The 24,497-nt window shown below is 36.4% G+C and overlaps 1 pseudogene; it reads left to right on the forward strand.

Annotated features, from left to right (window-relative positions):
* Positions 1-2,034: 2,034 nt before the first annotated feature.
* On the forward strand, positions 2,035-24,385 carry LOC120142140 (annotated as a pseudogene).
* Positions 24,386-24,497: the final 112 nt, after the last annotated feature.

A 24,497-nucleotide genomic window follows, 5' to 3' on the forward strand; every position in this document is an offset into this window, starting at 1 on the left:
TAAATCTCTTCTCAACACCATTCAGAAACTTTCTTGGACAGCTTACATTTACACGATCTGGGAAGAAAGGAATAGACGTATATTCATAAGAGAATCAAGATCACCTAATCAAGTCCTAAAGACCATTAAGGATCTTGTTCGAATCAAACTCAATGATAGAAACTTCAATAAAATGGACCATGTTATTGTAAATTTATGTAATTATTGGGTATTGACTGAATATTTTGTTGTAAGTAGTCTTTATACCTCAAATTGAGATGTTCTGATGTAACTTTTCATTGGATAAATAAAAATTTGCTTATCCAAAAAAAATTATATAAGGTAGACAAATTCGTAAGTCCAAATGCACCATTGTGCTAACCATTGGCGGAGTTAGGCTACAATAATTGTTTTTTGAATTTTTTTTATAAAATTTAATATAAAATATTTAAAAATAAAATAAAATAAAATAAAAATATTCTTAAAAGAATATTGGTACCTTTAAATATAAATTGACACCCATTATTCATTTTCATCCACTTAAATTTTTTTGTATAATTTATAATTTTGATACCCAAAATAAAATTTTTCTAAATTTAACACCCCTAGTTAAAATTTCTAGCTCCACCCCTGATGCTAACTCAACATCAAGCGGAACACTCACATAATAAGAACAAATTGAAGATCCAAATGCATCGTATTGCTAACTCACATCGAGTTATACAACTCACGTAGGATTGACGAACTTAAAGGTCCAAAATGTAACGGCTAGACCCTAAACACGCCATTGTATCATATGACCTCTTTGTATATTTTACTTGGGCACTAAAAATATCATTAGTCTTTAATCATTTATCATGTCACGCATACTTTAATTGTTCATTTTTTATACATGAAGGTCTATATGTTTCTTTTTGTATGAGCATTTCATGAATGTATAAACAACATGATACATGCAGTGCTTTTAATACTTAAAGAACGTAAAAATTATTGTCCTAACGTGATTATCGAACAAAGTAAATGAGATGGCATGTCTCAAGCTTCCCTAACATTATGCAATATGTTGTAATGCATCATAGACTATTTTTACGAAAATGATCACATGAGAAATATATACAATATGACAATCATCACTACATCATAGAACGTGTTTTAATCAATCTTAAACTCTTAAAAATTCATTAACTAGTCATATAGATATTTTGGTAATTTCCACCTATTCAAAAGGTCATGAATGAAGCCCATGATCTAACTCTCTTAAAATTTCCAAATAGCTTCACATTACCTCTCATGAAGGCGATGAGCTTATTTTAAAACTCTTGATATTTTAAAAATGAATTTAACCTTTTTTCTGATTCTGAATCACTTAAAATTATTAAGAATTTTGTTCGTTTGATTGTTAGAGCCTTGATGCTTCGGTAAAAAACAAAGAGATAAATGATGAGGAGAGATGAATGAAAAAGGGGTGGGTGAGCTTATACCATAACTTCTCCCCAAAACACCAAGCAAGACGAGAAAATCAAGGGAAACCCACCATGATTTTTCTCCATGGTATAATTACTCTTTTGGGCATTTCTTATTTAAATTTAAATTAAAAAAAAATCTCATTTTAACTTCAATTGGTCCAATTTTCTCATGATTAGGCTCATAATTTGCCTAATGAATTTAATCATGCTCTCAATCCATAATTATATCGGTCAATTCTCATATGTTAATTCTAAAATTCATGTCAATATAATCTAATCAATAAACATGATTAAAACCCATCAAATTTAAAAAGAAAAAAACATATTTTCATAACATTTAAAAAATGACAAATTTTATATTTATTATATATCTCAAAAATACATTTTCAGTGTAAAAGTTTATTTTAATTGTTAGTATTTTTCTTATTAGAAAACAAGCGAGCGGGTTCACAATAGGCCTGGACTTTTGACTGCCCAAATATTCCGTATAGGGTCTTCCATTTTAAGATTATATCGGGAAAAAGGCCCCAATTTCCTTATATATATATATTCGACCCAACCAAGAATTTCCAAAACGGTTAACAAAATAAAGGCCGCTCATTCAATCCCCCATTCTCCAAAATCGACTTAAAACACTCCCTTTTCATCCCCTAAACCCCTTTGTTTCTTTTTTGATTGAAGAATATGCTGCTGCAAAAAACACAGGATATTGTGTTCACGAAACTGCCTTACATCGAAGATGTAGGGCCACGAAAAATGTGAGTCCCTCGTATTTTTTTTTATTCCTTTTCTTCGGTTTTGGATTTAATTATCAATTGAATTAGTTCATGTGTTTTTTTATTTCATTGATGTGTATGCAGTAAAGGAATGAAATTCTCAATGCTTTCGGATTCAGAGATAGCCAAAACTGCCGAAGTTCAAGTATACAAAGGTGTTTACTATGATCCTCAAAACCGCCCCATCGAGGGCGGGTTATTGGATCCTCGAATGGTACTTAAACTTACATCTATTAGTATTTTATGAATTTCGTATTACCTTTTTTTGCGTAATTCATTTATTTTTTATTTGAAGTTTCTGATTTTACTTATCCCCTGTGTGTGTTTTAAGGGCCCTCCGAATAAGTCTGCTGGGAATTGCGCAACCTGTGATGGAAGTTACAATGACTGTCCGGGCCATTATGGATACTTAGTTCTTGCCCTCCCTGTTTATAATGTCGGGTATTTAAGTACAATTTTAGACATTTTAAAGTGCATCTGTAAGGTAACGAATAAACATGACCTGAATTTTTAAGTTTTAATTTAATTGAAGCACAGTCTGGATCCATGTTTATTTTGGTGTTTTGTTTACAGTCTTGTTCTCGTGTACTTTTGGATGATCAATTAGCCAAAAGTTATCTGAAAAAGATGAGAGCTCCAAAGATTGAACCATTAAAGAAGGCCGAGTTAGTGAAAACCATAGTAAAAAAATGTACTGCTATGGCTGGTAGTAAAGCTGTAAAGTGCTCGAGATGTGGATTTGTAAATGGTTTGGATTCTTTATTCCCGCGTACATGACTTTATATATGTTTTGACATGATTTATGTATCACCTAGGAGTAAAAAGAAAAGCTTGTGTTTGGTTACAGCAATTGCTATATATTCAGGTTATTTTATTTTCAATTGTCTATTTCATTTTCTGCTTTTCTCATTTTGTGCATCTTTGTTCTCTGCATCATCAATTGATGTGGGGGGCCAAATTGTAATTTTACCTTTGTCTTAGCTTAAAACTTTAAATTTTAAAAGGACTAAGTCAAAATTTTACCATTTTAGGGGGTCCATGGCCCCCTGCCACCCCCTAGCTCTGCCCCTGAAGGTAATCTGGTTATGATAATTTGTTGCTATATAGGGTTTGTTAGGCTTTTGTGATTCTGTGAAATGAAACCAGGATGTAATTACTTTTTTTCTTTTAATGGGTTTTAGGTACTGCGAAGAAGGTTGTGGGGAGGATAGGCATTATTCATGACCGTTCAAAAATTAATGACAACAGTTTGGAAGAATTTAGATCTGCAATTTCACACACAAGAGAGTCCAAATCAACCTTCAACGTGTCTACCTATGTCCTTACCCCTTTCAAAGTGCTTTCGCTTTTTAAAAGGATGACTGATGTGGTAAAACCTATGCCTTCTTTTTCAAATTTTTATTACATATTGCACAAGTTGGAGATTGCATTTTAATCCAAAATGGTTTCTTCTTGAAATTTAGAATAACATGATATGTTCTGTATTTCATTGTCCACAGGACTGTGAATTGCTTTATCTTTCTGACAGACCTGAGAAGCTCATTGTTACGAACATTGCTGTGCCACCTACAGCTATCCGACCTTCGGTCCCCGTGGATGGATCGCAGAGGTTACAATAGAAAATATCTTACTCTATTTTATTGTATTATGCATTCTCAATTTTATGTACTGGACATCAGGTTTATTTCTGGTAGTTGCTACTAGAGGTTATACAAGTATAACTATTTTTACATTTTTCCTCTTTCCATGTTGCAGCAACGAAAATGACATTACGGAGAGGTTGAAAAGAATTATTCAGGATAACGCTAAGCTCCATCAGGAATGAGTAGAAACAAATGCTTCATTTCAATGTCTGGTATGGGAATTGATTCTGATGCCAATTTTGTGCCTGCTGGAATTTAGGTCTATATAAAATCTGTTATTACTATTATTTGTATATATGGAGGTTGATTAGGCCTTGAGATACAAAAATGAGGCAGTCCTATTCACCTTCTATCTCACCCTTTTTTTTTTGATAGAAAGTAGGCCTCATTAAAAACCCCTTCAAATCCTCCATGTTGTGAAAGTAACATGAAGGATCAAAGAAGGAGGAAAAGAGTGCCTAGAAACTTTATTCATAAGAACCAAATTACATAGGCAGAACTGTCTCCTAAACCTTAAACTGAAGAACATAAGACTTAAATCAAAACACCTAACACAACAGAAAGTTACATTTCCTGTTAATCAACACAACCAAATAAACCAAAAATCACCCTATCCCATTTCGATGCTGAAAGTGAATGGGGAATACATTGCTGATCCGGGTCAGATTAGAGCAGCTATTGCAGATTATTTTAGAGTGAATTACAATGCGAATACAACTCTGGAGGTGGAGGAAATTAATCTGAATTTTGCTAAATTGACTGATGTTCAACAGAAGGGTTTAGAAGTTGATTTTTCTGAACAGGAAGTGCGGGAAGCTGTCTTTTTTTCGGATAGTGCCAAGGCACCGGGTCCGGATGGGTATACTATGGGTTTTTTTAAAAAATTCTGGCCTATATTGAAAGATCATATCATGAAATTCGTCCAAGATTTTAACAGAGGTAAAAATGGGAAAATGGGGTTAATCACTCTTTTATTACTCTAATTCCCAAGAAAGTGAATCCAGTGGACATTGAAGACTTCAGACCCATTAGTCTTGTTGGCAGTCTCTATAAAATTATTTCCAAAATTCTCTCCAAAAGGCTGGTTGCGGTTATAAATGGTTTGGTAAGTCCTTCGCAGTTTGCATTTATCCCGGGCAGGCAATTGATTGAGTGTGCTCTTTTGGCAAATGAAGGCATCGACTATTGGAGAAAATTAGGGAGAAAAGGAGCTATATTCAAAGTTGATTTCCGTAGGGCTTATGATTCGGTTGAATGGCCTATCTTATTGAGAGTTTTGAAGGTTATGGGTTTTGGGGAAAAATGGATCTCATGGATCGAACGTTGCGTTTTTTCAGCCTCAATTTCGATGTTAGTGAATGGATCTCCTACTGAGGAATTCCCTATTAGTAAAGGGTTGAGACAAAGTTGCAGTTTGTCCCCTCTCCTTTTCAATCTAGTTGGGGAACTCTTAAACTTAATGCTGAACAAGGCTGCTGATCTAGGTCTTTTTCAAGGGTTTAGCGTTGGTAGGGTTGAAAATTCCTTCCATTTGACACATTTGCAGTTTGCTGATGATTTAATCCTTTTCTGCAGAGATTCTCCAATGCAGATTTTAAATATTAGGAGAGTTTTGAGGGTGTTCGGAGTAATGTCAGGTTTGCATTTAAACCTGTCTAAGAGCACATTGTTTGGTGTTAATATGGATGTTGTCACGATCAATGAGTGGGCTACGAAAGTGGGCTGTGGAGTGGGGTCGTTTCCCATGACTTATTTGGGATTGCTGATTGGTACAAGGAAGAATTCTGAGGGTATGTGGGATCCAGTAATCCAGAATTTTAACAAGAGACTTGCAGGTTGGAAAGCTAATTCATTGTCGCTGGTGGGAAGACTTGTATTGGTTAAATCTGTGTTGTCCTCCTTGCCAATTTTTTACCTTTCTATTTTCAAAATTCCTCTCAAAGTGACTCACAAGTTGAACTCTTTGATGGCTAATTTCCTTTGGGGAGATGATCTTGCTAGGAAACGAATTCACCGGGTGAATTGGAAATCGGTTTGTCAACCATTTGAAGAGGGAGGTTTGGGAATATTTGATTTAAATTTGATAAATAGAGTCCTGCTTGGGAAATGGGTGTGGAAATTTGCTAATGAAAAGAATAGCCAATGGAAAAAGTTGATTTGCTGCATAAACAACGTTAGTAACTTGTCTCTTTCAATTTCAAGTGCTGCTTCACCTTTAGATTCTTGGGTATGGAGAGGTATATTGAATAGTTATACGAAAAATGATAAGACTGGAGATTGTTTGAGAGATAATTCAAAGTTACAAGTAGGAAACGGTAGGTCGATAGCTTTCTGGACTGATGTTTGGGTTACTAATTTGTCTTTAAAAAATCATTTCCCCAGAATTTTTGCTTTGTCGACTAATAAATGGGGGAAAGTATATGAGTTTGGTGAGTTTGTGAATAATGTTTGGGTATGGAATATTCAACTAAGAAGAAACCTTTGTGATTGGGAATTAGACCAGTGGATTGATTTAATGACGTTGATTGACGTGGATTGATTTGGGAAAGGGGGATGGCTTGTTCTCGGTCAAGTCTTGTAGATTGACACTATATGGCAGTCTTGAAGGGAGTTTTGATTGGAATAAGTGGGTCTGGGCTGGATTGGCCCCTCCTAAAGTCCAAATTTTTGTGTGGCAGATTTGTCATCGCAAGTTAGCAGTGAGAGTGGAACTAAAAAACAGAGGGGTTACCATGGCAGATGTGTTTTTCCCTTTATGTCTTTCCCATGAAGAAACCATAGAACACCTGTTCTTATGGTGTTCTGTTGCTAGGGAAATGTGGATCAATTTTCTAAGGTTATGGGAAATCTCTTCTGTTCTGCCTCAAGATCCTTCGTCCCTTCTTTGTTCTTGGTCGGACCTTAGGCAGAATTCTAATATTTGGAGGTTTATCCCGGCTGTTGTTTTTTGGTCAATTTGGAAGGCAAGAAATCTGGTTGTGTTTGAAAATGGGAAAGTTGACAGATTGGGTCTGTATTTTATTATCAGAATCAGGTTGGCTAAATGGTTCTTAGCTAAACATCCTAATGTTCAGATTCAGACTGACCTACTAATAGAGGATCCTTCGAGGGCTGATAAATTTCATCTTTCTTCTACTCCTAAGAAGGTTATTGGCTGGACTCCTCCTCCTTCGGATGTGTTTAAACTGAATGTGGATGGGGCTGTTAGTGGGGATGGGATGCAAGGCGGAATTGGAAGTATTTTGAGAGATTCTAAAAACTGCTCCTTAGCCTCTTTCTCTACTGCAGTAGGGCCCGGTCTTCCTATTTTGGCATAACTGAAAGCTATTAAAGAAGGAATTGATTTCTTCTATTCGTCCGATTGGGCCAAAAAGGGAAAACTAATTATAGAGAGTGATTGCAAAAATGCAGTGGATTGGATTTTAAAAACGCAATCAGTCCCTGTCTTTTTCAGTGAATTGGTGGAGGAAATTGGAGCTGCAATTTTTGATAAAGCTGTGTTCTTATTTGGATTCATAGGATCTGTAATTTGGAGGTTGACACGCTAGCTAAGCAGGGGATTGGTTGAGTGTTGAAGGTTTCTTTTGTTGTATTGTGTTCTGTTTTTACTTCGGGTTGTTTGGGGCCTTTTTTGTATTTTATTTGCTAGTTTGGTAATCATGACGCACCTTCAGTTGTGGGGGACCTAGCCTATTTGGTTTAGGCAAAGTTAGTGCTGCTGTTTTTGGTTGTTTAAGGGTGTTGTATGGTTGTATGTCTTACACAGGGGTGTTGTCCTGGATGTATTTTATGTAATGAAGTTGTTGAATGAATTTCTAAGGCGCTCTTTTCCTCCTTCCAATGATTAAGGAGCTTTCTTCAAGCTCTATTAATTAAGAAGGAGGTTTTTAATGAGACCTTCAATTCTTATAAAAAAAATAACATCCTTTGCTGCCAAAAGCGAAACTATATCCTTCACCAAGGATAGAAACAAAGGAGTGCATAAGCCCGGATTCTAGATCCACTTCAGAGCATTAATTGAGTCGGATTCCAGAATAACTCTCTGATTAGGAGCCAAATCTAACTCATCCATAAGACAAAGCCCCCTCTTAATTGCCAACAATTCTGCCATGATAGGAGGACCACCCCCAACTGATTCAGAGAACCACTGCAACAACACTCCTCTACTATCCCGAATCAGACCACCAATACCTCCTTTATCCCACCCCGAAGCCATCGCTCCATCAACATTTAGCTTTAAGAACCCATCCGGGGGAGGAACCCAGCGAATTGATTGAGAGCAGTCCTTTCCTGATCTTCCCACCGAATCAACCAGTTTTAAATCGCCTACTAGGGAATCTAAAGGAATAACCAAATCGTTGAACCGAGCTACAAACCATGAAGCTACTCTAAATCTAACAATGAAAGACAATCTGACCAAATCCAGCTTTCCTTTCTGAAAAATAATCTCATTTCTACATTTCCATACTGACCACACCACTGCCCTAGGAATGAATTTCCAAATCAAAGATTTAGGTAATAAATCATCCCACAAAGTGAAAAAATCAATGATATGCTTTGGAATCACCAAAGACACATTCCACATTTTCAAAAATGATGACCACAGACCCACACAGCCCTACAATGCAGAAATAAATGAGACACTGATTCCACCTCCTTACCACACAATACACAACATTGATCATCAATATTTGCTACACCTCTCTTTACTAACTCCTCTCTGCTACACCTTCTATCTCACCCTTGAAGAGGGAACTGGGAACCCCCAAGCTTTAACTATTGAAGTGTCTATTTCTTAATTGTTTGAATGGTATTATCATGTTCAATTATATATGTTTTTATTTGTTTTTCATAATATTTTGCATGTTGCCGTTTCATTCCCTTTACATGAATTTCTATTTTTTCCTCCTTGTTTTTCTCTACTCGATCTTGAATTACCTCCTATATGTTTGGGTATCTCCTTGACAACATGTGGATAGGCCAGTATTGTACTTTGAATAGAACAGGGTCATATTTTAATGTTTGGTATGATGGTATCTTGTTGCTCTTTCCTTTAATTGTTTTCTTATTGCTGCGTAGAGAATTTTCTGACATAGAAATGACACAAACTTATTTGACTGCCAGAAGTCAAAAGCATAGAAAAAGAGAGATCATCAAATGATGTCGTGTGATGTGGGGCAGGCATGCAATGAAGTTGTTTTTAAAAAATGCAATAGATTGTGTGGGTACCATACTATGCTTAAAGTTATTTAAGTTAGAGACTGCTGATGTTACCACGATTACTAGTAAATTCTTAAGCTTATGTTTTTTTGGTCAAATATAGGGTTGCTTTTAATTAAAGGCTGCATAGATATTTTCAAGAATGAAAGGCCACATAGGACTAAAACTGGCATGTTCACAAGTCTCTTGTTAGAGTACCAATGCTGAATGTTTGAGTTGATGTGGTAAAATTGTAAGTTGCTGTTGTAGATATTTCATTCCCTTTGAAGATCATAAGTTGGCTCATGTTGAAGATTTTTGCTTTAGGGAGGCTGGGAGGATCTTCAAGTTGAAGTTGCACAATACATCAATAGTGATGTTCGTATCGATAACAAGGAGAAGAAAGCGGCAAAAACCACTGAATGGTTTTCTTCAGCGTATCAAAGGGAAGCAGGGACGGTTTCGTGGGAACTTATCTGGAAAACGTGTTGAATTTACTGGTCGGACTGTTATATCACCTGATCCTAATCTGAAAATCACTGAGGTTTGTTCCCAGTAATGTTTAAGCCAGTTTTAGGTTTTAGAGATCTCGATTCGATTTTCATTCTGATGGTGTAATGGTGCAGGTGGCAATTCCGATACATATGGCACGGATTTTAAGTTATCCAGAACGTGTTTCCAGTCACAATATAGAGAAGCTAAGGCAATGTGTTCGTAATGGCCCTTCCAAATACCCTGGTGCACTGATGGTCAGATATCCCGATGGCAATAAGAGGTGCATTTCTCTTGCATCTTATGGCTGTTATCCTTATTTTGATATTCTGAATTGCTTCTTTGCTATTGACGTGGGTTTACTGTTTAATGCCATAGGTCCTTGATGGGTGATTATAGAAAGCGTCTTGCTGATGAACTGAAATTTGGTTGTATCGTTGACGCCATTTAGAAGATGGAGATATTGTTCTTTTCAATAGACAGCCAAGCTTGCATAGAATGTCTATCATGTGCCATAGGGTGATTATTAGTTGTGGAATCTAAATTGCAGTATGTAGTTGTTTGTTTTTCCCTTTCTCCTAGCTGTTGCTTGATTATTTTTTCATGCGATGAATGTAGGCAAGAATAATGCCTTGGAGAACGTTACGGTTCAATGAATCTGTTTGTAACCCATATAATGCTGATTTTGATGGTGATGAAATGAACATGCATGTTCCACAAACAGAGGAGGCTCGGACAGAGGCACTCATGTTGATGGGGGTAAATTCTTTAATATCATAACATCTTTGGAGTTGTACCTTAGGGGGTAAATTCATCATATGGCACATTGTTTTTGTAATTCCCGCAACTTTTCAAACTGGTACAATCTTTTACTTTTAAAATTTTTCCCACGGTTTCACCTACAACATGGCAGTAATGAAAAGTTTTGATGAGAAATGTGTTGAGAAATAAACCTTTGAACTGCGACTTAACACATTTCTCCTGCAATTTTAGATAAATCTGAAAATTTCTTATCAAACACAATGTGCTTGTTTCTAGGTCCAAAATAATTTATGCACGCCAAAAAATGGAGAAATTTTAGTTGCTTCCACTCAAGATTTTTTAACATCTTCGTTCCTTATAACGAGGAAGGATACTTTTTATGATCGTGCAGCCTTTTCACTTATGTGTTCCTATATGGGTGATGGGATGGAACTTATAGATTTACCCACTCCAACATTACTTAAGGTAAAACCTAATATCCTTTTTAGTATTTTTGCCTCTGTTTTTCTATTTATTACTGAATTTAATCTTTGTGACATAGCCCATAGAGCTTTGGACTGGTAATCAATTGTTTAATGTTCTATTGCGCCCGCATGCAAGTGTGAGAGTCTACTTGAATCTTACTGTCAAAGAGAGAAACTACACCAGAAAGATTGTCAAAAAGATTGGTGATAAAGAAATAGAAGTAGAAGCAATGTGCCCTAACGATGGATTTGTCTATATCCGGAATAGTGAGCTTATATGTGGGCAATTGGGGAAGGCTACTGTAGGTGAGTCTTGCTTTTCTTTTCTTAATTTTTACTATGTGTACTGTATTTTTTAACAATTACTGTTTTGTGTTAAATATGATTCTAATTTGTTTGGTTCTTCTCCATTAATTCATAGAAAAGTGTATCGCTGAAACATTTCATACACTAAATTAAAAATGATGAGACTTTACAGATACCAGTTGCATCTAGTATTTTTAGGGTTAGACAAGATCTGTTGCATGGTAATTTGATTTGGTATGGTGAGAACATTAGTGATAAAAGTTTATATCTACTTTTTGTAGGGTAGAATGAGGATAATATATTTCTTGTTAGTAATTCCTTAATCATATTTTCATTTGGGACTTTGCACTTTCTGAGCTATTAGACACCGCTGTCAAACACACTTTAAGCTGCCCATTGACATTGAATAGCCTGTTCTTATATACCTCTTCTTAATTTCTTCTACTGTTTCGTGGTTTCGTATGTTTGCCTTCTGTATGATACTGTCTTCCCGCTTTTTTCTTTTTATAATATTTAAAATGAGTCTCATTGGCTTACAGCTTCAATTAATGGGGGAGAACTTTGGTTTAAAATAAATTGCTTTAGACTGCACATAGTAGTAGCCTATAAACGGTTCCCTTTCCTCTTATGAGTTTATAGGTTACACATTTCAGATCCTTATGTGAATATGTGATCAACTAAATACAGGCTGAAACCCTACAGAGTTGTGACCTGTAACGATCTTAAAAGCTGTACTTATCAGTTTTCATAGTTTTAATTGCTCTTAGTTGCTGTAAGACATTAATTATTGTTTTTGAAGTTTGCTATTTATTTATTTATTTATTTACTCATTGTATAACACCCTGGAGTTTCTTTGGCCTGAGTTATGAGGATAAAAGGACAATAATATTCAGGTTAGATGCTTGACATTCTCAATTTTTTATATCCTCCAACATGAATCCAGGAAATGGCAACAAGGATGGACTTTATTCTATTCTTCTTAGAGACTACAATGCACATGCTGCTGCTACCTGCATGAATCGGCTAGCTAAGCTGAGGTAACCATATGACCGAATATTTTAAGTTTGAAATTTCTTTTGTCTTCTTCTCTCAAGTTAATATATAAACATTTTGGTTGTTTCTATGACTCCAAGTGCTTCCTTTTTTGTTAGAGCAAATTCATGACTTGCCGATATTTTCTGAAAATATTTCTTTAAAATCTGTCTAGCATATTATAACATGGATTTTGTATTGTTTATAGTACTCTGTCAATAATACATGCTATGGTCTCTGAATATACTTTCCACTTTCCATTTTATTCCAATGTGTTTAATGAAATTATAGCTCTTATTTGATTTGTGTTCTCTCTCTCTCTCTCTAAAATTTCTTTCTTTATTTGCTTCTATGTAGTGCTCGTTGGATAGGGAATCATGGCTTTTCGATTGGAATTGATGATGTCCAACCGGGAAAACGTTTGAATGATGCAAAAGGAGTAACAATTTCAGGAGATTATAAAAAATGTGATGAACAGATTCGGATGTTTAATGAAGGGAAACTACAGCTTAAACCTGGTTGTGATGCTGCTCAAACGCTCGAAGCTAATATAACTGAAATATTGAATAAAATTCGGGATGAAACGGGGAAGGTAAGGACTGGAGCTATGTTGTAGCATTTTCTATTTGAATTTATTAATTGGTCTCTGAACAATACATACATTCCCATAAAACTTTTAGGTTTATATCACGTTCCATACAATTGGAACTATGTATTTGTTTTCCGAATGATGATATATCCGAATACTATTTTGTTTATGGCTGATAAGAATTGCTTTGAAACAGGTATGCATGAGAGAACTACATTGGAGAAACAGTCCATTGATCATGTCACAATGTGGTTCCAAGGGTTCTGCTATAAATATAAGTCAAATGATTGCATGTGTTGGTCAGCAGTCAGTTGGTGGTCGTCGTGCTCCTAACGGATTTATAGATCGTAGCCTTCCTAATTTTCATAGAGGATCAAAAACACCAGCGGTAAATTTATTATATACTTTTTAGCTCTTGACATCTAAATACCTTTGTTATTGATGCATAAGCCTAAACAGGTCATTCTTTTAGAGTAGTCTGTGTTAACTTGATCTGCTTGACGGAATATAATTTCCAACTCTTTGGCATCTGAAAACTGTTCTCAAGTTCTGTATTGGTGTTTACTTTGTTAAAACATTGTTTTTATTACAGAATGTCTATCCAAAATTTCAATTTAGTTTGTCTCAAAAGGGTTATAAGTTGAGTTGTTTATATTGGTTCCTCACATTTATGCTGAAGAGTATTAGTGTGATATGGTGACTACTTCTTCAAGGATGTAGTGGAAATCATGTATCAAGGAGCACGTTGTGACCCAAGCCAGGTTGGCGGACTGTTGGACCTTCATGCAGATCTCTTATCTTTTAGGGGTGGGTTCACTTTTGTTTGTTGCAAATAGTACTTGAGGATATTTCCTCCCTGTTAGTGATGCTTCTGCTAGTTGAAATGACACTATAGGTAACTATCCTAATTGATATTACTATCCCAACTCGTAATCATAGCGATTTACACTTTGAAACAAATCCTGTTTATCATCTACATTTAGAGAGTTATTGTACCATTTGACACTAGTGTAGAGAAACAAGTATCTCTTACATAATTTTAATTTAGAAATCGAGTCTTGTTGCGTGTTGTGACTAGCTTCTAATTTTCTGCAATACATTATAGGCGTTTTCTAACTTTAGTAGTAGTATAGATCTTGTAGGAGTTGACTCCTTTAATACCCTTTAAGTTAGTAGGCCAGTAAATAATTACCTTTTGAATCTTGTTTAAGGAATAGTTGATGCTGCATACCTTTTTAAGGCTTTTAATAATGAACCTAAGCTCACTGGGGTAGCTAGGCCTCGAGGAATTGTAGTTGTTATTAACCCATCTATAACAGTTGTTCCCTGTCATTGAAAATTATCCATAATGTTCACATGATTGCATGGTAGTTGAATCTATCTTAGTTGGAAGATTTTTCCTTATCATGTTGTGGCCTTTTTTATTAGAAGTGTTTATTCTCTTTTACGAGGTGCATGTTTGCTTTGCCATAGTTCATCCTTTGTTGGACTAAGTACTATTGTGTCAGCAACGTCAACATTCTCGGAGATTAAGTTAAATAAATGATCATTGCATTTTGATGGCTTTGAACAGCAAAGGTGTATTGAGTTGCTAAATTTTGAAACAATAGCTGAAGATGCTAGGAATAGCTTCTTCTTTTTTTAATGCAAGCATTTTAGTTTTCTTTCATCTCATATAGAAAATTTTGATGACAATTTGTAAAATCTGTGTATTGATGTTGTAGTCTGTCTTTGTAGGCTAAAGGCTTTGTTGCAAATTCATTCTACAGTGGTTTGACAGCTACAGAGTTTTCTTTCACACGATGGGTGGGCGGGAAGGCCTTGTGGATACAGCTGTATGGATAATCTCATTTCACTTTATTTGTTGCCCTTCAATGTTGTGAGGGATTTTGATTTGCTTTAGTTACTGATAGTAGACTGTTAGTATGGATGTTTGTATGACTGTTTATGTTTCATCTGGCATGCTCATATTTTCCTCTATCCTCAACATGTAGTCCACTTCCCCAAAATTTTGTTCCACTGATGAAAGTAGACAATCACTTGTAATGTCTTTTAGCTCGAGATATTAAAAAATGCCCCGGATTATTCCAATTTTCTTAAGTAATCCCTATATGTTTATTGTATCCAAATAAGCCCCCTATTTTTTTTATTTATGCCCAAATAATTATGCCAGTTGAAAGATGGATTAATGTTAAGGCTTATTTAGGTATGCATAAAAGGTTAAAGGTTTAGAGCTTATTTGGGTGCAAATCAATGTTCAGGGCTTTTTTGGATGCAAATAATAAAATTGTAAAGTTTAATTTTTTTGCCCTTTTTTTATGGCTTATTTCGGTATCAGAACCTCCTCATGGAACCAGAATTTAGGACATCTACTAGTGAGGACTAGACTGATTTATTACTCAAAAAACAAAACATTGTGCTATTATGTATTTCCAGTTCCTGGGCCTGTGCTAACTTTAATTTGATTATATCTGGTTTTCTTTTTGGCATTTGTTGACCTTGTTAACAAGGTTTACCTTGTCACGTTACAAGTTCAAGCAATAACCTGCTGCATCTTTTGAGTTGTTTTATTTTACAGCATTTCCACTTGAAAAGTTCATTTTAACACTCAAGACATATCTTAGGGTCATGCAGAATTTTTCTGGAATCATTGCAATACATTACGCTGAATTAGATTCAAGTTGATTGAATGGTTGGGTTCAAATAGACACTGCTGTTGATACCTTTTGACTGTTGTAGGTAAAAACAGCCGAGACAGGGTATATGTCTCGCAGACTTATCAAATCATTGGAGGACTTGAGTATTCATTATGATAACACTTGTCGTACTGCAAGTGGATGTATAGTGCAATTTATTTATGGAGATGATGGCATGGATCCTGCATCTATGGAGGGAAAAAGTGGGTTTCCTTTGAATTTTGACAGATTATTAATGAAAGTAAAGGTGGAACCTGCATCTCAAGAGGTTTTGTAAATCTTATAGTTGGTAGGGTAGATGAACTTGACATTATGTTGTTGATGTCCATCTACAGGCTACCTGTCCTCCAATAAATCAGAAATACTTAGCTGTCGATGCTATACCACAAATGTTAGAAGAACAGCTAGTTATACTTGATCCAAATGGAGTTTGCTCTGAAGCCTTCAAAAAATCTCTGAAAGGATTCCTTGAAGGGAAGAAGAAAGACCTAAAGAGAGTGATGGAGTTGGTTGACAATTGTGAACAGAAGAGTGAGATACTTGAGGGTGTATATGTAGTGATATGTACATACATGTTCCTGTACTTCGATGAAGCACTTCCTATTTATATTTAAATGTCGCAAAATCAATCTTATGACATCTAGAAGTGTTGTAGTTTCCTGAATTATATGTAGTGATATGTACATACATGTTCCTGTACTTCGATGAAGCACTTCCTATTTATATTTAAATGTCGCAAAATCAATCTTATGACATCTAGAAGTGTTGTAGTTTCCTGAATTACCCTTCATTTTTAAAAGTAGAGTCTTCTAAAAGGGATATTATTTATCTGATGGAGAGAGCAATATCCTGTGATTGGTCTCATGCGTACTTCGTTTATCCAAATGCTTTTATATTCCAGCCTTTACATGCTTAAAAAATGTGGTTGGGTCTGACGGTAGTCTTTCTTTTACAATACTTTAGGTTTTCATCAGAACCTGCATCAGTCAAAAATAATTGAAAGTAATTGAAGCTGGAACTGCCATTGGAGCTATTGGAGCTCAGAGTATTGGTGAACCTGGAACACAGATGACGCTGAAGACATTTCACTTTGCTGGAGTTGCAAGCATGAGTATCCTTTAAAAATTTCTTTGATTCATTGAATGCCCAATTATTAATTACCGAGTCCTTGAATGGATTTTTCAGTGTGATTCCTCAACTCTGTTTTAGATATCACACAAGGAGTTCCCCGTATCAAAGAAATAATTAATGCAGCCAAAAATATTAGCACTCCCATAATTACTGCAGAACTTGAGTTTGATAGTAATGTGAATGTTGCACGGATAGTAAGAGGTCGAATCGAGAAAACTGTTTTAGGACAGGTATGAAATAATCCTTTCAGAAGGAGCTGTAGTGATCTCATTTTCCATCTTTCTTGTTTCTATAACTTCTTAATATTTACTAACCAGCTGGATCATAATGTATATATTAGCTGACTTGTAACAGCATCTTTAACTAGTTTTCTTTTCAAAGCCTCAGGCATATTTAACTATAAGTTATGGAAGTTTTAGTTCTTGGACTTGAGCTGTTGCCTATTGGATTATATTTCTTATGCTGTCATAAAAATAACAAAAAATGCAATTTCTTTTGTCTACTTGTTCTCCTATGGGTTGATTGTTTCCATAATTGACTCTCTCGTCATGAAGGTTGCTAAGAGCATCAAGATTGTAATGACTTCAAGATTAGCATCAGTTGTTATCTCGCTTGATATGGAAAGAATCCAAGATGCACAATTGTATATAGATGCAAATGTCGTGAAAGAGTCAATTTTGCAAACACCGAAACTCAAACTGAAGGAGCAGGTCAGATTTCTTATTTATGGTCTTGACACTTACACTTTGAATTGTTAACATCTCCTGTTGTGTTATTCTGCAGCACGTGAAGGTTTTGGATGCTAAAAAGTTGGAAGTAGTTCCTCCAGCTGATAGAAGTAAAATTCATTTTCAACTTCATGCCCTTAAAAATCTGCTTCCAATGGTTGTGGTAAAGGTGAGGCTCCAGATTACCTTTGTGATTGGAGAAGTTAAGAAGAGTATACTCAGGCTTATTTCTATTTTCCTGGATGATAGGGTATAAAAACAGTTGATCGCGCTGTTATTGCTGAGAAGAAAAAAGACAATAAAAGTCGGAACAAAGGAGCACAAAAGCAGTACCAGTTGTATGTAGAAGGGTTAGTTTGATTTTAAAACTAATTTCCTTTTTTTCTCCTTTAAGTGGTTTCTAATGTGCCTTAAACCTGCAACATGTGTTTTAAAATAGTATATTCTATAGCAAGTGAAAGAAATTGATTCCAACTTAATTTGGTAATTATGTCTTAGTTTGATTTCTTTCCTAACTTGCAACCTCGCTTATCTCCCACTTGTGGGGGAAGGTGTGGAGATTAGCTTTTTTTCCCTTCAAAATAAAAAGAAATGCTGGAAAAATTAGATTACTGAAAATTAAAGTTTCCCTATTTCCATGACAAGGACACCGAAGGAAAGGGAAAATGCAGCTCATAAATTAGTCTAACAACAATGGAAGGGAAATCAGATTTCTTCTTTTTAGGAGACAGAACTATATCCTGTGGAGTACTTTATGATTAGCTAATGGAGCTCAATTCCAGTTGCAATGTCATTTTAATCTGATGATGTATCTAAAGACGAAAAAACTTGTTCCGAATAAATCGTGTTTATTTCTGTTGAATATGGCTGACTTAAATAGAGTTTACAATGTAACAACTTTACATAAAAAGATGCATAAAATTAGCAACAGAATAAAAATGATTCTATCTAATTAAAAATGATCCTATCTAATAACTAATAGAATAAAAAACTGATTCTATCTAATTAAAAATGATCCTATCTAATAACTAATAGAATAAGAACTGATTCTATCTAATTAAAACTGATCCTATCTAATATTTAATTTAGATATTCTCGACACCTCCTCAAGCTGGAGAATAGATATCGATCATTCCCAGCTTGGACAGAAATCCTTCGAACATCGTAGTAAACAGTCCCTTGGTGAGAACATCAGCGAGCTGCTCTGATGATGGAACAAACGGTATGCAAATATCGCCATTTTCCAGCCTCTCCTTGATGAAATGTCGATCTATTTCGACATGTTTGGTCCTGTCATGCTGTACAGGATTCTGAGCAATACTGATTGCCGATTTGTTGTCGCAATACAACTTCATCGGTTTATCTCCTTCAACCTTCAGCTCCTCCAAGATCCTCCTAAGCCATAACAACTCACATACTCCTTGCGCCATGGCTCTGAATTCGGCCTCCGCACTGCTTCTAGAGACAACTGGTTGCTTCTTGCTCCTCCAAGTAACTAAGTTGCCCCAGACAAAGGAGCAATAACCGGTAGTAGATCTTCTGTCTGTAGAACTTCCGCCCCAATCAGCATCAGTGAAGATCTCCACTCTTCGACTTCCATTCTTCGAAAACATGATTCCTTTACCAGGACTCCCTTTCAAGTAATGAAGAATCCGGTAAGCAGCCTTGGAGTGTTTTTCTGAGGGACAATGCATAAACTGACTAACCAAGCTCACAGCAAATGCAATATCTGGTCTCGTATGAGCCAAATAAATCAGTTTCCCACCAGCTTCTGATACCGATTCTTGTCCACAGGCTCAGCACCATCTTCTTTTTCGAGTTTTGATTCAGATCAATAGGAGTCGCCACTGGTTTACATCCGAGTAATCCGGTCTCTTTCAAGATATCGAGGACATATTTCCTTTGCGAGATAATTATACCTTTTGAGGATCTAGCCACCTCCATTCCAAGGAAATATTTGAGTTGTCCTAGATCCTTGACTTCAAACTGGTTGGATAAGAAGTTCTTCAACGACTCCAACTCTACTGTGTCATCTCCTGTCATAACAATGTCATCTACATACACAATTAAAATAGCAATTTTACCATTATTGTGTTTGTAGAACATAGTATGATCAGACTGGGCCTGAGTGTAACCATGTTGTTTCACAGCTCTCGTGAATCTCTCGAACCAGGCTCTCGGAGATTGTTTCAATCCATAATGGATTTCTTTAGCTTGCAGACCCTGCCATCCTTCTTCAATTCATCAAGCCTGGAGAAACTTCCATAAACACCTCTTCCTCTAGCTCACGTTTAGGAACGCATTCTTCACATCAAACTGTGTGAGAGTCCAATCTAGATTGGCGGCTAGTGAGAGTAGGACACGTACGGTGTTTAGTTTGGCCACAGGTGCGAAGGTCTCCTCGTAGTCAAGGCCGTATGTCTGAGTGAAGCCTCGTGCTACGAGTCTTGCCTTGTATCTCTCGACCGAGCCATCTGCATGGTATTTGATGGTGAACACCCACTTGCTGCCTACAGATCGTTTCCCCTCAGGTAAAGGAGTTAGATCCCACGTGTCATTCTTCTTCAGGGCCTTTAACTCCTCAAAAACTGCCTCTCTCCATCTCGGAACTTCTAGAGCTTCATGTATCGACTTAGGTAGTGCATCATCCATAATCCTGGTGGAAAAAGCTTTGAAATCTGGAGAGAGTTTATTATAAGATAAGAAATTGGATATTGGATGTTTTGTGGTACATGATCTAACACCTTTGCGCAAGGCTATGGGTTCAAAGAATTCTGTAGAAGGCTCTAAATTTGGAGAAGAAATAGGAGAAAGAGAAGTCGTACCTTGGACCATAGTCGAGTCCGATGGTTGGCATACCTTGGGGGCCGGTGGAACATTACTTGGTCGAGTCATCCATCTAGAATAAACACGAAGTTCAGTAGGTGGTTCCAAGTTGGTTTCTACCTGAGTCTCACGAGGTTGTGAATTTATAGGTTGTGAAATCCTAGGATTAGTTACGGAAATATGAATTGGTTCCACTGAGCTATTTACAACCGATTTTGGCAAGGATGTTTGTTCCCAAAAACTCATTTCAGAGTCATTCTCCCCCGGAAGAGAGTTTTTGTCAAAAAAGTGACATCCATGCTCACATAATACTTCCCAGATTTAGGATCAAAGCATTTATACCCTTTTTGTGTTGGTGAAAAACCTAGAAATATGCATTTATGTGCTCGGGGATCGAGTTTTCCTCTATTTTGGCCGTGTATATGAACAAAAGCAATGCAACCAAAAATTTTAGGTGTTAAATCAGTGAAAGATCTATTTTCAGGAAACATATTCTTTAGAGCTTGCAAAGGAGTAATATAATTAAGAACTCTTGTAGGCATTCGATTTATCAAATAAGACGCTGTTAAGAGTGCTTCTTATGAGGGTGGTCTTATGAGGGATCATTCTGGTGCAATCCTTGGTTCTTTTCAGGAACCGGATGGTTCTGGACCTCCAACATTGAAGGAACTTAAAGCTATCCAAAGGGGTATCTCTTTCTTTACCTCTGTCCTAGGGAGGGTTAAAGATAGGTTGATCATAGAGAGTGATAGCAGAGTTGCAGTAGACTGGATCAATAAGGTTGTCTCATGTCCAGTTGTTTATGGTTTCATTGTTAGAGATATTGTTGAGTGTCTTAAAACTGTCGGGGGGGTTGTTAGATGGATTGCAAGGACAGCTAATATGGATGCCGATGCTCTAGCAAAGGCTGGTATAGGTTGATTATTATGTTGTTGACTTCTATAGTTCGGTTTTAAGGCTCAAGAATTGTTGTAAGGGTTCTACTTGGATTTTTCTTTCCAAGGTTGTAATTCTTATTTTCTTCAATGAAATTATAAGGCACTCTTTTCCTCCTTCCCATGATTAAGAAGCTTCTTTACAAGCTCCATTAATCAAGAAGGAGGTTTTTAAAGAGACCTTCAAATCTTATCAAAAAAAAAAGAGTGCTTCATTCCAAAAACGATTAGGAACATTCATAGCAAACAGTAAAGCCCTAGTCACCTCTAATAAATGCATATTTTTTCTTTCAGCAACTCCATTTTTTTGGGGAGTATCAACGCAAGAACTGTGATGAATAATTCCTTTTTGTTTCAAAAAATCACCTAAGATTGCATTAAAATATTCTCGACCATTATCGGTTCTAAGAACTTGAATATTTGCTTGAAACTGAGTATTGATCAGTGAGTGAAAATTTTTGAAAACACTTGTTGCCTCGGATTTTTCTTTTAGTAAATAAATCCACGTGACTCTAGTGTGATCATCAATGCATGTGATGAACCATCTAGATCCTGAGGCTGTTTTTACTTGTGAAGGGCCCCAAATATCACTATGCACAAGAGAAAAAGGTTTTGATGGCATATACTTTAAAGATGGATAAACAGATCTATGATGTTTTGCCAATTCACAAGCTTCACACTGAAAAGAAAAACCGTCCTTTTTTTTGAAAAGATTTGGAAACAAATATTTCAAGTAATTAAAACTAGGATGGCCTAACCTATAATGCCACAACATTATTTCATTCTCACAAGACAAGGTAATAAAGCATCTCGGTTTCTGAACTTGTTTATCTGAAGGATTGTCCGTGACCAAATGATAGAGTCCATCAACCTCCTTAGCATTGCCAATCATCTTCCCCGAACAAGGGTCCTGAAATTCAAATCCATCAAATGTTATTGTAGCAATGCATTTGCAATCATGAATAATACGATTAACAGAGATGAGATTGCAAGAGAGCTTTGGGACATGTAGGACATTTAGTAATGTGAGAGATGGAGAAATAATGATAGAGCCTTTTCCAGTTATAGAGGTTAGGGAGCCATCAGCAATTTTTACCTTCAGATTACCAGATAAAGGAAAATAAGATGAGAATATGGAGGAATTACCGGTCATGTGATCTGGGCTAATGATGAAGAGGCAATATAAGATGATGGGTTAGGAGTGTTGGATATGGAATGAGACTAGTTGATACAATTGCTCTAGCTGTTCTTTGCTGAAGGCAGACAGTTCTGAGGCAGGTTTCAGCTCTTCAGAAGCATCTTCAGATGAGGCATGGAATCCCTTTGCATTACGAGAATTTCGATTGGCTGAAAAATTCTCGGCTGGCTTCCCGTGTAGCTTCCAACACTTGGCTTTAGTGTGTCCCGGCTTGTTGCAGTGCTCGCAGATTGGCCGATCTCTGTCGTTCCGACGATCGTTGCGACGTGGTGGCTGACCCGAGAACAAGGCAGAAGACTCGGTGGGATTTGGTGAGTGGCCTCCAAGCATGACTGTCCGCCGGCTCTCCTCTCGTCTGACTTCGGAGAAGACTTCTCTTGTGCTTGGTAGTGGTTCACGACCAAGAATGCGCCCTTTGACTTCATCCAATTCCTTGTTAAGGTCGACAAGGAATTCGAAGATGCGTTCTTTTTCCACCATCTTTTGGAATAGAGCCCTGTCCTTAGCACAACTCCATTCGTAGTCGCTGAACATGTCAACCTCTTGCCACAAGATCTTGAGTTCAGTGTAGTATTGAGTGACAGTTTTTTCTCCTTGTTTTAGCCTCCATAACTGAGTTTTTAGTTCAAACCATTGTCCTGCGTTCCCAAGATCAGAATAGGTCTCGTTCACAGCATTCCAAATGTCATGAGCAGTAGGTAGGAAGAGATAAGTTCTCCCTACACTCGGATCCATGGAATTTATGAGCCAAGACATAATCATCGAGTTTTCTGCCTCCCATCTTTCATCTTCTTCATCTTCTTCGGCAGGTTTCGTAATGGTACCTGAGAGATAGCCGAATTTTCCACGGCCACGAATAAACAGTTTCACAAATTGTGACCACTGTAAGAAATTATTTCCATTCAACTTGTGAGAAGTGATGGATATGTTTTGGAAGGATTCAGTGTTTAGGGTGATTGAAGGTGAGCGAGTAGAACTCATAGAGTCGATACCAGAGGTATCATCGTAGGGTTTGGCCATTTTGGCTCTGACACCATAAAGACGAAAAAACTTGTTCCGAATAAATCGTGTTTATTTCTGTTGAATATGGCTGACTTAAATAGAGTTTACAATGTAACAACTTTACATAAAAAGATGCATAAAATTAGCAACATAATAAAAATGATTCTATCTAATTAAAAATGACCCTATCTAATAACTAATAAAATAAAAAACTGATTCTATCTAATTAAAAATGATCCTATCTAATAACTAATAGAATAAAAACTGATTCTATCTAATTAAAACTGATCCTATCTAATATTTAATTTAGATATTCTCGACAGTATCTATTAGAAATATAATCCTCTCTGGCCCTGCAAAGAATGCTTTATTATCTAAGTTCAGAGCAGGATCAATAAATTACATTAGCAAAATGAAAGAGCATGGAAGGAGATGACTGCAGAAAAATTGAAATTTAGCTTTGTCAATCAATGGTTCTTCGAATGTGTTGCTTATGTGATGCATATTGTTGTCATTTCCTACTTTTTACGAGCTTCTTCCTAACTGTTACAAATGTCATTTACATTTTCAGCATAGGGCTCCTATCTGTTATGGGCATTGAAGGAATTGAAGGAAGGAAGACAATGAGTAACCATGTCATGGAAATGCTGCAGGTATTGGGAATTGAGGCTGCAAGATCATGCATAATCAATGAGATAGAAGCAACTATGTCAAGTCACGGAATGAGCATAGACATACGCCATATGATGCTTCTAGCAGATGTGATGACATATAGGGTTGGTTCTTTTGCTGACAATGATTGCCCCTTATTTACTTGGAAATTAAAGAGCATTGGTTTTCCTTTTCTATTTTTCTTTCTATAAATGAAAATTTAGATTAGGTTCTGGACCTTTTTTTGTGGACATAAAATTTTGAGGACAATTTATAACTGCATTTAGATTATTGTTGTATCAGGGGGAAGTACTTGGCATCACAAGGTATGGAATCCAAAAAATGGGCAAAGGTGTATTGATGCTTGCTTCATTTGAGAAGACAGGGGATCACCTTTTTAATGCTTCTGTCAATGGGAGGGATGACAGCATTGAGGGAGTTACCGAGTGCATCATTATGGGCATACCGATGCAATTAGGCACTGGAATACTCAAAGTTATGCAGCGGTAAGCATGCATTATGTATTCTAGTGTTCTGTTTTATTGCACTAGTATTACTTGTTTACAGTATTCTCTGGGAAATCATCAATAAATTTCACTAGTGAAGAGGTAATTAGTCTTGA

The sequence above is a fragment of the Hibiscus syriacus genome, unplaced genomic scaffold (assembly GCF_006381635.1).
Source record: "Hibiscus syriacus cultivar Baekdansim isolate YM2019G1 unplaced genomic scaffold, ASM638163v2 tig00110819_pilon, whole genome shotgun sequence".
NCBI classification, from domain to species: Eukaryota; Viridiplantae; Streptophyta; class Magnoliopsida; order Malvales; family Malvaceae; genus Hibiscus; species Hibiscus syriacus.